Genomic DNA, 14,354 nt, shown 5'->3' with positions numbered 1-14,354 from the left:
CCAGTTTGAACAACTAAAGAATACCTCGCGTAAAACTAGGAGACAAATCGCATAGACTACTTTCATGATACTTTTTCTTTTTAATAGGCTTAATAGGTTTAATAGGCTGCCCAGGTCCAAAAAAAAGGACTGGATAATGACTGAAAAGCACAATGAAAGTGATGCATGCGACTTTATATTTCGACTAATATGATTGCTGACGAAAAAGACATTATTCACTGACTATCTTCCAACTCCGCCAAAGCTCTGAAAACTTCTCTGCAAGCGGTTTCAAAAAGCCGATGGTTCTTGTCCTTAGTGTGAATGAAAAGATTGAAATTTACAGCTAATCTTCCAATCAAACCTCTGACGTTTATTCAGTTAGTTTAAAAAGAAAAAGATGCAGTCCGATGGTTTTGTCCACAAACAAATCACGTGGTAATTGGCCCTCACAGAAAACTATTGCATAAATTCAGAAGGAACATAGCTCCTCTAATCGCATACTCGAGTACTTTAATGGTACTTTTATTGTTTTTAGCCATGTTGTGCACTAAAAAAAAAAACTTGTTCTGCAAAAGAAATAAAGGTGGCGAAGTAAGTCAATGACAAATCTTTCCTATTAATGCGAACCGCCCTTTAAAATCCACAAACCATGGCAAGCTCTTAAACTACGTCTCTCACACAAACACGCTCAATGAAAAGAAAGAGCACTACAGCGCTTCTCTGAACTCATTCATACCTGCACTAATTCTCTCTCACACACACACACACACACACACGAGCAAACAGGCCTTCATATCCCCCGGATGTTTAAGAATGTGACGTCCACAGCTCGAGGAAGACGTGTGGAGCGGGAAAGGATATGTTTTCCTACTGAATCGTGAACCTTACGCTTTAACAATCCCGTGAACGCGAGGATAACAGAGAGACACACAGTGGATGGTGACCGGAGAGCGCTCGATCGCTCGTGTCCCTTATTGTCCACTGAGTAGAGCACGGCTGGCGAAAAAGAGAACGCGCGGTATACTACGATACGGGAAAAGAGAAGGGGCGGCTGACTGAGCTTTCGTTTGTTTGTTATCTTCTGGGAAACGGGTCAGCGAGGGCATCGTGGGGCATGTGCGTGATTGGGATCAGAAGATATCCGGGCAGGAGTCCCAGTTGCTCTGCTCCTTGGTTTCCCAGTATCCTCCTCTGTAGATGTGCGTGGGCTCTCCTGTCATCGGGTCCACCTGCCTCTCGAACCACATGGGCCTGTAGTTGTCCTGATGACCACCTGAGCGAACACAACGGACACGCACATACAGAAGCAGACAGACGGTCACTTCATTAGAGAACTGAACACATGTGAGGGTGCTAGCGGCCTTTTCTACAGAGCTGTTAGAACTAGTTCGGCTTACAAAACAAACGCTGACTGGACTATTCGGTCTGTGCTCACACAATCAGCTACAGTGATTCAACACATCTCGCTCTCTAGATTCACACAATATGCTCATAAACAGAGAAGAGCGGCACATGGCCAGCTCGGGAGGGAGAGCAATAAAGCAAAAAACAGTTTAGAGGTTGGCGGCATGACCAGCATTTCAGATCACAGTCCGAGCTATACGGTACCATTTTATATTATAATATATAGTAATATATGCACAATAATCTGCACAAGCCCATGAATAAAATGCTTGAAACAAGAAATGCACTTCTAACCCATTTGAATATGGACTTGAAAAACAAAATTTTAATATTTGCATACAACCCATTTCACAATAAACAAATTGTCTAGAATACTGTGATTTTATTTGGTTTCTAGTATGGTTTATATTGGTGTATAAAACAATATGCCATTCAAAAAAGAGTCTATATATTATATTTCTATTTTATTTATACAGTCTATATATTAATTTTATTTCACAGTGACCTTGTTACCCATTATGTGTACTTAATAAATTCTTCCTAATTACCTGCAACTATCATTAAAATCAAACTCTCATCCTAATCCTAACCGTGTAATAGAGTTAATTTATGTAATTTGCCACTTTAATGCATAATTATACTAAATTATAATAATTACTAAAATCAACACCTAAATATTACAAGCATAATTACATAAGAACATAACGTCTAACTCTTTTTGTATATGTACAAATATCTATATACACACACATTTTTACTATTATATATCTTATTTTAATGCCATTTAATATGAGATGAAATAGATTTAATTTGCACATTTATTTTTAATGATCATTTAAAAGCACAGAAGTGCACATATCGGAAAAAAGAAAGTGTGTGAGAGGCAAGTCACGCACTAATTAAACGTGCTCGATCATACCGCCTAGCTCTAACAGATGTGAGCAATGGAGGGCTGGAAGGGCTTTGGATGGATGTTACTTGCTTTTGACCGAGCTCCATAAGGACCCTCCACTGAGAGCGACACAGAGCAGATAAAGACAGTGAGGGTCTCATCCGTCAGCTAACAGATGCACACAGTTTAACCCTACAATTGCCATATTATATTATGTGTGTGTGTGTGTGTGGGTGAGTGCAGTCACTGTATAGCATAATACACAAGTGTATAATAGTGTGCAGTTTTCTGCAATAATCAGTGCATGACCTGTGTTTGCAACAGTTAGGAGAGTCATATTATGACTACATTAGCATGAATTATGGATAGGTCGCCATATAACGTGAGTAATACGACTCCATAATACCACTCCATTGTGAACACTGGTTATGTACGCATCTCTGTGTGACATGTGCGTGGTACTTGCTTGAGTATGCCGGGGGGTGTGAGCCGTGCAGTGTTTCGGCTGCAGAAGCACACAGATGAAGACGGAGGGACGCAGGCGAAGAGAAGGAGTGAAAGAGGTGTTAGCATGCATGAGAGGAGTGAAATGAAGAAATGAAAGCCAACACTGGCTAGATAAACTACAGGAATATAGACTATGCATTCACACTGCCCACTAGTGGAAGTAAAACGTACGATGCAATGATTAATTCAAATAATAGTCTTCTGGCTTCTACTGAACAGTGTTTTCACGCCTCCTCAAAGCGAACTAGAACGAGTTGGATGGTTTATAAGTGCTGTATTTTTGACTCTAGCAATTACTTTAATATTGAAGACGTGAATGCAGCAAAGCACAACCAGTAAAGAAACCTTCGGGGGTGAAACCGAACTCAGGACAGGACTAAGCGATCAAAGCAAGTGTGAATATTGACTCTACACTACGCTAAGCAGCTATAGCAGGTGTTGATTCTGCTACTTGCTTGATAGTGAAAGATCGGAGGAGGTTTCATCTGTGTCAGCTGATGAGGGACAGACAGATGGGAAGTGAAGATGATTAGTTAGTAGACGTGAGAGACTGATTAGGAGAGAGGGATGGGATGGTACTTGCTTTTGTAAGTGGTCTCAGAGGGCTCACTGGCAATCTCGACTTCTTCAGCTGATCAGAGTTGAGAGACGAGCAGCCAAAAATTAAAAAGGGGGATGCAAATTAAAGACAAAAACAAAGAAAGAATACAATGAGTGAATGGCATAATGGAGGTGGGGAAAGTGATCCTGGATATTAAAGGCAAAGTTCACCCCAAAATAAAAATCCTGTCATCTTTTAACTTTATTACTTCGTTCTAAAAACGACCAATGTATTACAAAACTGGTGTACTGCTACTTTTATCATTTGTCATTTTGCAGCCAGTGTTTTCAACTGAAATATAACAAAAAAACATTACATATTAGCTATTTGCCTAAGCGAAATTTCTCATTTTTGTTTAGTTAAGTACTGAAGTAACTAAAACTAAAAGGAAAAAAAATTACAAAAATAAAAATAAATAATAATAATAATAATAATAATTTATACTTTAGTAATATAAAATATGAAATAATATAATATAAAATAATATTTTTATATATAGGAAATAAAAAATTACTGCTCAAAAGTACGCTTCACTGATTATGCAGAAAAGCTTAATTCAAGAAAATTTGGGATGACAAAATGTTCATTTTTAGGTGAACTATTTCTTTAATGTCATGCAAATAAGCACTACTACGGTGTCTGAATGTCTGCTTGAGTCTGTGAGATGGAAGAAAACGCTGAACACGACAATTAAAAACAGAAAGAACAGGAAGTAGAACAGGAGTACTTGCTTTTAGAGGCGAAGCCAGATATGGAGTCCTCAATGAGAGCTTGAGGGAAAGACAGAGACAGACAGACAGGAGTGAATCGAGAGACGCCGGCGGCGGAGGAAACGAGGAGAGACGAGCAGAATGACACGTGAAGGACACACTCTACCCCGTCCGCTGGCTCCTTACCTTCTTCTGTAGGGTCGGCGCGCGGTTGGCCTCTCGCTCTCTCTCGGCGCGTGCGCTGCTTCTCCTCCAGTCTCTGTTTCTCAGCGTTGGCCTCCTCCCAGCGGCCCTGCTCCATCAGACGCTGATCCGGCCTCCTCCTGCTATCCGTGGAGCAACGCCTCCTCCTGTTCGCTCAATGTCAACGCCAGGGTCGAGAAAGTAGTACATGTTTTCTGCACCTTCCCTACAAAAGCACAGAGAGAGGAAGGCCAGGAATCAAAGAGGGATTTCAATCGAATTTACACGAGTATCTATTACACTGGATCTGCCAGAAAAGAAAAAGAAAAAAAACACTACATGCTAAATACACTATTCACTAAAAAAGCCATGGCTCCAACTACTCATGAAGATTGATTAATGTCATGAATGTATTGAAAGGTTCAGTACAAGTTAAACTGATTTGTGGCATAATCTTGGTAACCAATGAAGAATTGATGATTTAGGGTTTTAGGTTATGTTGTCATATAACAAAGTTATCAAATGTTATGTAAAGTGTGCTTGTTTTAACTCTCAGTGCTCATGATTTGTAGCTGCACGAATGAAACAAAGAGCATTGTAACATATGCAGAGTGGCCCAATTCACTTCTACTGTTACTGCTACAGTCCTTTTTGGCTATTTTAAAGCTGACTGAGCTTAAAGTTAGGAAATACTGTACGAGTCAGGGAACATCTTACGGCAGCGGAGTCTTTCTCCACAGCTCTTTGGCTTTGAGCGTCTGATAGACGGTTTTCTGTCGCCGTCGGCCGCGCCGTTCTTCCACCTCTGCTGCTCTGCATCACGCGAGAGCACTCCATCTTCTCGTCCCACGTCCCAGAGAGAACATAGTGCGCTTTCCCGTCCTTATCCGTCACCACCCCCGTGACCTACAGAGAGAGAGAGAGAGGCGTTGCACGAGGAGGAAGCGAAAGCAGACATAAATACAGAATGGGCAAAAAAAAAGAACATGAAAAGTTGCAAAGGACGCCGGGTGAAAAAGAAAAGAAATGACACGTCCGCATTTAGGGAGAAAGACGTCAGTGGAACGGCTGCTGACTCACCTTTCTGGCCACGTCTCGGGAGAAGTAGCTGTACGGGGCGAATTTGAGATGACAGCGGTCCCCTGTTCTGTGGTTCACAACGTCTATTTCTCCCGACTGAATTCAGAGAGAAAAGGAGACACGCAGATATCACTTATGAACTAAATGAAACGCCACACATTTGTATAACTGCAGATGTAACTCACTGTAGCATAATCCACTGACACTCCATTAGTTAATTTTATATCAGACACACTAATGCTGATGATATGACATTACGTCTGAAGCAGCACGTATTCTGACCTGATCTATCCAGAGTTTCCCGACAATGATATTGTGCACGGTGGTTGTGACTTTCTTCCAGGTGTAGTGATTGTTACTCTTCTCAAAGATGCAATGAATAGAACCTGGAGCAAACAAACCAGAAATTAACGCAAAAAACTTGTGACATTCAAATATACGTCGTGCTTAATATGAACAAAATATACTAATATAGCAATGTAGGGATTCCCAACTTTTTTGTTCAGCCAAACTCTAACTACACAAAAAAATATCCGAATGCAATAAATATTAAATCCTATGGTATCCATTTTAAACACAGCACTGGCACACGCTTATTTTTTTTTTGTTGTAATTATACAAGTTGAAAGTGCTGCTCTTAAAAAATAAATGCCAACAGTATTGTGAAACTCCAGTCAAATGTGTTTATAGTTAAAGCGTCCAAAAACTATTTTATTCCGCTCTACATTGTTTCTAATGGGGCTTTTTGCATTACACTTCCCTTTTGATTTTAAGAAAAGGAACTAAATGAGAAAACTCTTTCCTGATTGTTTTTAAAACCTGAGCATTGTGATAAGGCCCAAAATAGTTTAAATAGTTACCCAGGGGCATGATGGAGAGATATTTTCCCCTGAACTTGCTGGCCAGGGCAATCTCCTGTCTCAGGGTCCAGCCTCGCTCGGAGATCGCGTGATGGGCCGCAGCCGGAGGGTGATGGCTTACCTGAAGAGGAACGGATTAATATCGAACACGGCTCGCCTCAATTCCTCTATCTCAGGATGAACAGAAGCTCACCTGCTCGCAGAGGACCTGTAGCCGCTCTCTCTTGCACGCGGTCCAGCTCAAACGTCTCCCAGCAGAGGGTTGAAGGGTTTGCCCGTGCGGTGAACTGTAGTGGAGTAAGAGGAAACGGTGAAAGCTGCCACGTAGCACATCTGCTCCAAAGAGCTCTGGCACTTGGCGCCTCGGTCCAGCAGCTCGTAGTACTCCAGATCCTCCGAGACGCTGCAGCATGGACAGGGGCTCGTTGAAGTTCACCTGTAAAAAGAAAGGATGCGTTGAAAGCAAATGCAATCAATCTGGGCCGCTCGGCATTCGTAAAGATACGGATAGGCGTACAGGCATAGGGATTTTGGAGAGCTCTTTTCCGATACAGTTCTTCATGATGCTCCATAGATTGAGAGAGTAATTTGGTTTATCTGGGATTCGGTCCGCCTCTTTCTCACGGCACTACTTCCTGGGACTGTGGAGATTCTGGGTTAGATGCCAGAGACTGCTCGTCTAGCTGTGAAAGAAAAAAAAAAAAAAAGCGTGTTTAAACGTTTTTTGATATATTAGGCTTGCATACAGTGGAGATAAAATTTTTGAAATAATTAATACTATTTGTAATGTGTTTGAAAGTCACCTCTTATACTTAAAGGCTTCATTTATTTATTAACTTTTTTAAATACAGTGAAAATAAGCACTATCATGAAAGATAATCTATTTCTATACATAGTGAAATGTAACTTATTGCTGTGATCAAAGCTGAATTTAACAATGTGTTACATGATCCTTTAGAAACCATAATAATATACAGATTTGTTTTTAAAGGGTAACAATATTTCATGACTACTACTCCTATCAAATGATTTTTGGATTAACTGCATGCACATACATACATATATACATACATATACATATACATATATATATATATATACACATATACACACACACACATACATACATATGTTTGTATTTATATATACACAAAATAAATGTTTAATAGGACTATTCATAAGATCACTGATTTTACTATATTATCGGTCAAATAAATGAGCCTTAAATACTTTTTTTTTTTTTAAAAACGTTAAAAGAAAAATCATAATTATCCTGTCAGTGTACATAAAATCCTTACCGACGTTGTCCCGTCGTCCATTCCCAGCTCGCTACTGATTCCGCTGACATTGCTGCCAGATCTCCTGAGAGAAATGGAAAGAGCGTATGAGAGAGCCAGAGAGCGAGAGACAGGAGGAAGGGGAAGGGAAGGCAGAGGACACACACACTTAGGTCCAGTAACACTCATATCAGAAGAGAGTTAAGGGACAGAGTGGGGCGTAAACGACAGGAGCGAGGCAGTAAATACAGACCTGTGATATTTGGGGTCTGCTGGTACAGTGATAAACTCCTGAACGCCCTCGCATGCATCAAAGAATTCATTCTCCTCGTCTTCATCACTGACGCCACCCTTTACCAGGAACTGGGCCTGTGAAGTATAAAATACATACAGGACATCAGTCGTCGTATCCAAACGTGGCAAGAAATGTATTAATATTCACAATTTAAAAATGAGGAATGCTTCAATATCGCAGTTGTCACTGCAACTTTTTAACTGGCCGGCTCAAACTGTACAATTTAAACTGATTCAAAGACTCATCTGCACTACCAAAATAATATTTCGTGATTAAAATGCTGTGAAAATACAACATGCATCAAGGACTCTTTTGATCAATATAAAAAAATTATTTTCTTTTAAACTTTTTATTCACGTACGCTGAAAAAAAAAAAAAAAAAAAATCACTAATAGTAATTGTAATAGTAATTGTTTCTTAAGCAGCAAATTAGTATATTAGACTTCTGAAGGATCATGTGTTATGATACTGAAAATTCAGGTTTGCATAATAGGAATAAATTCTATTTTACATTATTGTATTTCAATATTACTGTTTTTATTGTACTCTTGATCGTATAAGTGCAGCCTCGGTGAGTAGAAGAGACGCATTCAACCCCAAAACGAATGGTTGTGTGTATTCAGATACATATCTAGGTTTATGTAGTGCTACATTTGTACAACACAATGAAAAAGGTGGAATCTCATACTCGATTGCCTTGATTTAGTGAAAATTGTGTGCTGTGATTAAAAACGGATTTGTAAAACACCAGCCACTAGCTGTCTTTTCATTATTGCGTTCAACTACTAAAAGTCAATGCATTAGAAATCTGTGTTTATGTATTAGTCTTCTCTATATAATTTTGTGGCACCTTCACCTTTGCTGTCTATGGCAGGGTTGCTCTGGGATGGAGGCAGTACGGTGGCTCCTCTGAAGGCTCTCTCCAGATGGTTGTGTTGTTTGGCGAGCTGTTCCAGAGTCTCCTCCAGACGCACTCTCTGCTCTCTCTCGGCCTGCAGGGCTTTCTGCCAGCGCTTACTGTGAGCCTGAGCCAACGCCAGGAAGTCCCGGCAGGCCTGAGTGTCAGATTATTAAAGCATCGTTAACAGTACATTTAACTGCAGCTTCTGTGTTAAAAACAGACGACCGGCGAATGTGGAAGCCGGCTGAAGCAAATGTTTCGCTCTGCAATCTTACGTTGATCATGGCGTTGGAGGTGATGCGGAAGAGAGTGGCTCGCCCCGTCACCTGCCGAATCTTTCGCTGCGTCTCTCCTCCCAGCCGAACTCCCTCCAGCTCAGACAAGGACCTGAAGGAAAGCACCAGGAACTATTTCATACGAGCAGAATCAGTAAAGTCAGGCTGCATCTAGTGGGTTCAACTGAATAGACTAGCAAAAACACTTACATCGCCATCGCATTTCAAAAGACTTATCTAAAATTTGAAGACCACGCTTTGCATTCGAATATGCATTTTAAATTGAAATTCGATCAATATTCAAAATTCTCAAATTTTCTATTTTTATTTGACAGCCTAAACACAAAGTATAATGTATCTATATTTGAAGTTTATTTCAAGTGTTACTCCATTTTACTGTTCAAAAATCATGTTTTTTTATTATGTTATGTTTTAATTGTGTTTTATTCAGTTTTTTGTTGTAATTTTTAAACTAGTCAAAAAAAAACACAAAACACAAAATCAAATGCAGTTTGAAATAAATTAGAATGCACAATGAAAAGTTTTTGAGAATTGTTCAAAAAAATAAGAAAAAAAGAAACTATTACATTAAATTTAGTTAAAAGTAATGCTGAAATAAAATATTAGTTCAAACTTGTTGCCTTCGCCACTAACTTAAATAAGTACTAAAATAACAATAAAAACTTAAATAGTGAAATAAAAAAATTTATTAAAAATTAAAATGAAAAAACTAAAACAATGAAAGCTAAATCAAAATATTAATAATATACATAATATATAAATATAATTATTTTAATTACACATAAAGTAAAATAAGTGTAATATAAAAATATATATATATAATATATATTTATATTTAATTTATATATATAATTTATAATTTATAATGTATAATATATAATTTATAATTATAATATATATATATATATATATATATATATATATATATATATATATATATATATATAAATAATTTTATTTATATATATAATATCGTCCAAAAATAAATAAAAAGAATTACATAATATTTTCATATTATATAAACATAGTACACACATGCCTAAAAATGTTTTCATACATTTAGCCAAAAGTGTGTCCAATTAGAGAAAGACTGACCGCTGAAGCGCAGAGCCGTGTTTGGCGATGAGGTCGTTGCAGGTGCTCAGATCCTCCACCTTGCTGCCCAGCGTCCTGAGGGTGGACTGCACCTCTGAGTTGCGTGAGCCTGCGCCCTGACCTGCCGCAGGAGGAGTGGAGTCATCCCGAGTCATCTGATTAAAAAAAAAGAGGAACAAAACTGTGAAACAGAAACCTCAAGCGCAGTGCATTTTGTGCTGTTCTCAAATGCGGTTTTCCCTTCCGACTGACCCGACTCGGCCTGCATGCGGAAAGCTTTTGCTTTGGCCAGCTCTAGAGCAGTGATCCACCGCTGCCGCTCCACCTCAGAGCTGGCCTTCAGGTGATACGTCTGCGTACCGCCATTAGAAATGACGAAATTGCACGAGTCCTCCACCGCGATGTTGGCTGTGGCCAGGTTTATGGTGCCCCGGCATGTGTGACCCATCTCCGCCTGGGTCCTGGAAGAGCAAAGGGGATGGAGACAAGACAGATGAAACACACAGTCACGGTTACATCCACAGTATGTAATGTTTCAGACATCATAATGTTAGTAAAAGGCTGGTTCTGTGAAGCTAGACAAGCGTTCGTGTGGCTCTTTTTAAACTTTGAGAGTAAAAACCTAACAAAAGCCCCACCAACAGCTGTTTCTCGGCATCTCATGCAATATTCATGAATTAGCACTGAAAGCCAAGCATTCGAAAAATGCCTTCAGGTGGAGTTTCTTTCACTCCCGAGCATTTATGTGACAGAAGATACGACGCATTAGCGCTGCTATCATAGTATCTGGTATCAGACTGGAAAAGAGCCACGAGTTTACGATCTCAGGAGATACTCGGAAAAATATTTACCTCATTGAACGTTTCTGAGCCATGAATCCAATCAACGACGAAAGTTTTTACAAATACAAAATGCTACATATTTAATACTGATTGCAAAATATTCAATACGCATTCATATAGTGGCAAGTTGTTGGAGAGAGCAGGGGTGTAGACAAACTTTATGAAATCTGACTTGCAGTTATGACTTCTTAACGTCAGAGCTCATGGCTTAAAAAGGTCTGTATCTAGCAGAGTTTTTGTTAACTAAAATTACAAACAGTTTTTGTTGAGTACTTTATAATCTGAAGTACTCTATTTACTAAAACAAATAAAAATAAAGCTTTACAAAAATGTATAATGTTTAAAGCTCAATTAAATGATTCAAATATAATAATAATAAAAAGCTAAATCAAATTATTAATAAATACTATAATAGTATAAAAATGATAGTAAAAATAATGTTGTATTTTTATAAAATTGAGCAGCAAAACTGCGAGAAGCTCAAACGTAAAGAGCACCAAATATATCAAATATAAACAAAGTTTTCATCTCCAACCGTAATTTGCCAACACTGATGAATCACCAGTTCCAGGATTTTTTTTTTTTTTTGTATACTCTGTGGAAAAAATGAGGCAAGACCAGTTTGGACGAGCTACGACACGGCACACGATTTAACAGAGACACAAGAGTCCTGAGCCCGTAACCCCGTGAAACTGGGAAATGTCCTGCTCGCCCTCTACGTTTCCTGATGAATCTTTAACACGCACACAACGAGAGCGACGAGAAACCACTGAGGTCTGCCTGCGGGAGCAGAGGAAGTGCTGAAATCAAGCCTTAAGTCGAGCGTGTGATCCTCCTGAACAGAGATGACCTGTTAAGACGGTCACGTGACTCAGACTCGCTCGGCCAATCGCGCGGAGGCGGACGAGACAATGTGCGCTTGTGTCTTTTATTTACACTGTAATGGCACGGTGGGGTTTGCCACACCCTGTGTATGATTAATGGAGATCGATTTTTTTTTCAAATAATTATCTCGAGGCCTACTAAACCATCATGCCATCATGCCGATTGCATTGCGCAGAACGAGTGGGACGTTTCCATTGCATTTAGAAAGTTATTTGGTGCAAATCCTTTCAATTGTATCACATCGCAACACAAACGCAAATCAAACTGTACATGCAATGCGCCGGGCTCCTTAAGACAAGCATCCGTTACACTGATATCTCAGTTTCAACTTAAATTCAGCATTTAAAAGGTGCAGTATAGCATCCAGGTCTTTTCTAAAGTTTGCCATATGCTTCTTAACTTAAGTAGAATATCCAGCCTCTAAGTAATAATGTTTAGTTAAATTAAATGCAAAGCCTTTAAGTAGCTAAGTTTTATCATCCAATCAATTCAGGTTTTAATGTAGATACACAATACACCTTTTTTTAAGCCACCTTATTATCAAAAAATAACTGGCTGTGTATCTTCCACTGCAGTAAAAAACAGCTATTTGTGAACTCTTTTGGAAATGGGACGCTTCAATGCAAAGCCATTTTCATCTCGACTTGAATAAAGCTTTTTTATTTTTCCTCATCTGCTTTGGCGCGGCATCAACGCAGTATTTACTTAACGACGTTTACATTTCATTCCCGCACGCGAGCAACAATTGCAACATAAGCGAAGCGGTCAGAAATAAAGCGCATGCTCTCTAGCCCGACAGCCGAGGCGCTGGACCTTGCTATTTTATTGTATATTTAAACATCAGATGACGAGGATGGATTTTGAAGAATGCGTTATCCTCTCATCTCAAACTGTTGAGCAAACAGCGAGGACACACACGAGCAAACAAACAGGCATGCGGGCGCTCCTGCACGCTCTCACGCGCAGTATTAATAATTGACAGAGCCCAGTGAGACGAATGTGGCTTCACGACCAGATCAACGCCCACTCAAATCTAATTACGTGAAACGCTATCATCTTACAGGCGACCGGAACGCCAGAAGGTGTTGAGTTTTTCGCCCATTTCGGGTTATCGACATTACGTCACTTAAACTATTAAAACACTTTTGTTCTTTGAAATAAAGCTGAAACAACAAAATATAAAACTTTTCAGTTAGCGGTCAGAGCAACATTTCGATCGTCCGCTGGTGCACTAAAGTTACTACATGCAATATAAAAAAAACTAAAATAGTGGTATTTAAAAATATGAAGTACGAAGAATCATTGAGTTTAAAATTAAATCTAAAAAATGCTAATTTAATGTGATTAAAAACTACAATTGTGTGTATGTATATATATAAAACACTGATCCATCCGGTATTGGACTGGATGGATCAGTGTTATATATAATTTATATACAATTAATTGCACATAAATTGTAAATATACTAGTTGTACCAAGCCGTATGGTTTGAATCATCAAAAAAGCACAAACCATGCAGAGTTAACATGCACACATTTAAGGGTTTTGTACGAGTAACAGCAGAAGCGATGCTTGCCGTACCAAGAGCGTCAAGTTATTTCACTATCTAAAGCTTAGCACCTTATCAGATATTGGTGAAAGGGCCAAAGAACACTTGACAGCAACACAAAGGGTTCATTAGGCCATCAGACGTTCCTATCAGCCTTCGGGAGACCTGCTGTCTGACAGAAACAACGCCAGACAACATTTTTCTCCCCCCCGATAAACAAAAAGCGCATCACAAACTCACCTGTAATAAGAAAGCAAGCCGTTGCTCAGGACGAACCATCGCCTTTGGTATCCCTTGATGTAATTAGTCCATTTGAAGAGCCAGCCTTTATAGGTGTCCCCAGGGGCCGGGGTGGGCGCTTTGGGCTCCGACATCACAGCCCTTGGCTTCACAGTGTCTGACCGGGGGTCTGGGTGAACACAAAGGGTTAACCAGTTAGTTGACACCTTCACCTTGATTCGCACCTTGAGGCGCACGAAATGTTTACATACACACCCAAGTTGTGCCGTTCCCACCCAGACGGCATTTTGCGGTTTGTTTAGGGGGGTTGACAGCACGCTAGGTTTTAAAACACAGCCCGAATCGTCCACGTAAAGACCGAAACGCGTAACACTCGGTGGACATCGTGTCCGCGGGCTCGTTTCGCCTACGTGTCACTCCCTGAACCCGCTGCTTGACATTTACAGACGCGAATTAACACAAAACACTTTTGAGAGCGGCGTTTGACCGCAATGCATTAAAGCAAACGCACCTCTGGCTATTTTAAACTTTGTTTAGATAAACGAGGCCTTGCACGGACGAGTCGTTCTCTCACGCAACTACGAGCCCAAACGACGTTTTAAAAAACAAATGTTACACATAAAGCCTCGACGTGCGGTATAACCGCTTTTAATGTTTTTAACGCAAAAACCCAGTTCGCTTATACGCATGTGCGTGCGCGCAAAATGACTTTGACGGCTAATTCAGCTAACGGCTAATAAAACTGACGCGCTATC

General features: G+C 39.7%; 1 pseudogene; it reads right to left on the bottom strand.

The window, feature by feature from the left end:
- Positions 1-952: 952 nt before the first annotated feature.
- Positions 953-14,161, bottom strand: LOC122353222 (annotated as a pseudogene).
- Between the last annotated feature and the right edge of the window lie 193 nt (positions 14,162-14,354).

The sequence above is a fragment of the Puntigrus tetrazona genome, chromosome 1, assembly GCF_018831695.1.
Source record: "Puntigrus tetrazona isolate hp1 chromosome 1, ASM1883169v1, whole genome shotgun sequence".
Taxonomy (NCBI): Eukaryota; Metazoa; Chordata; class Actinopteri; order Cypriniformes; family Cyprinidae; genus Puntigrus; species Puntigrus tetrazona.
This window is presented reverse-complemented; position numbering and strand designations above follow the sequence as displayed.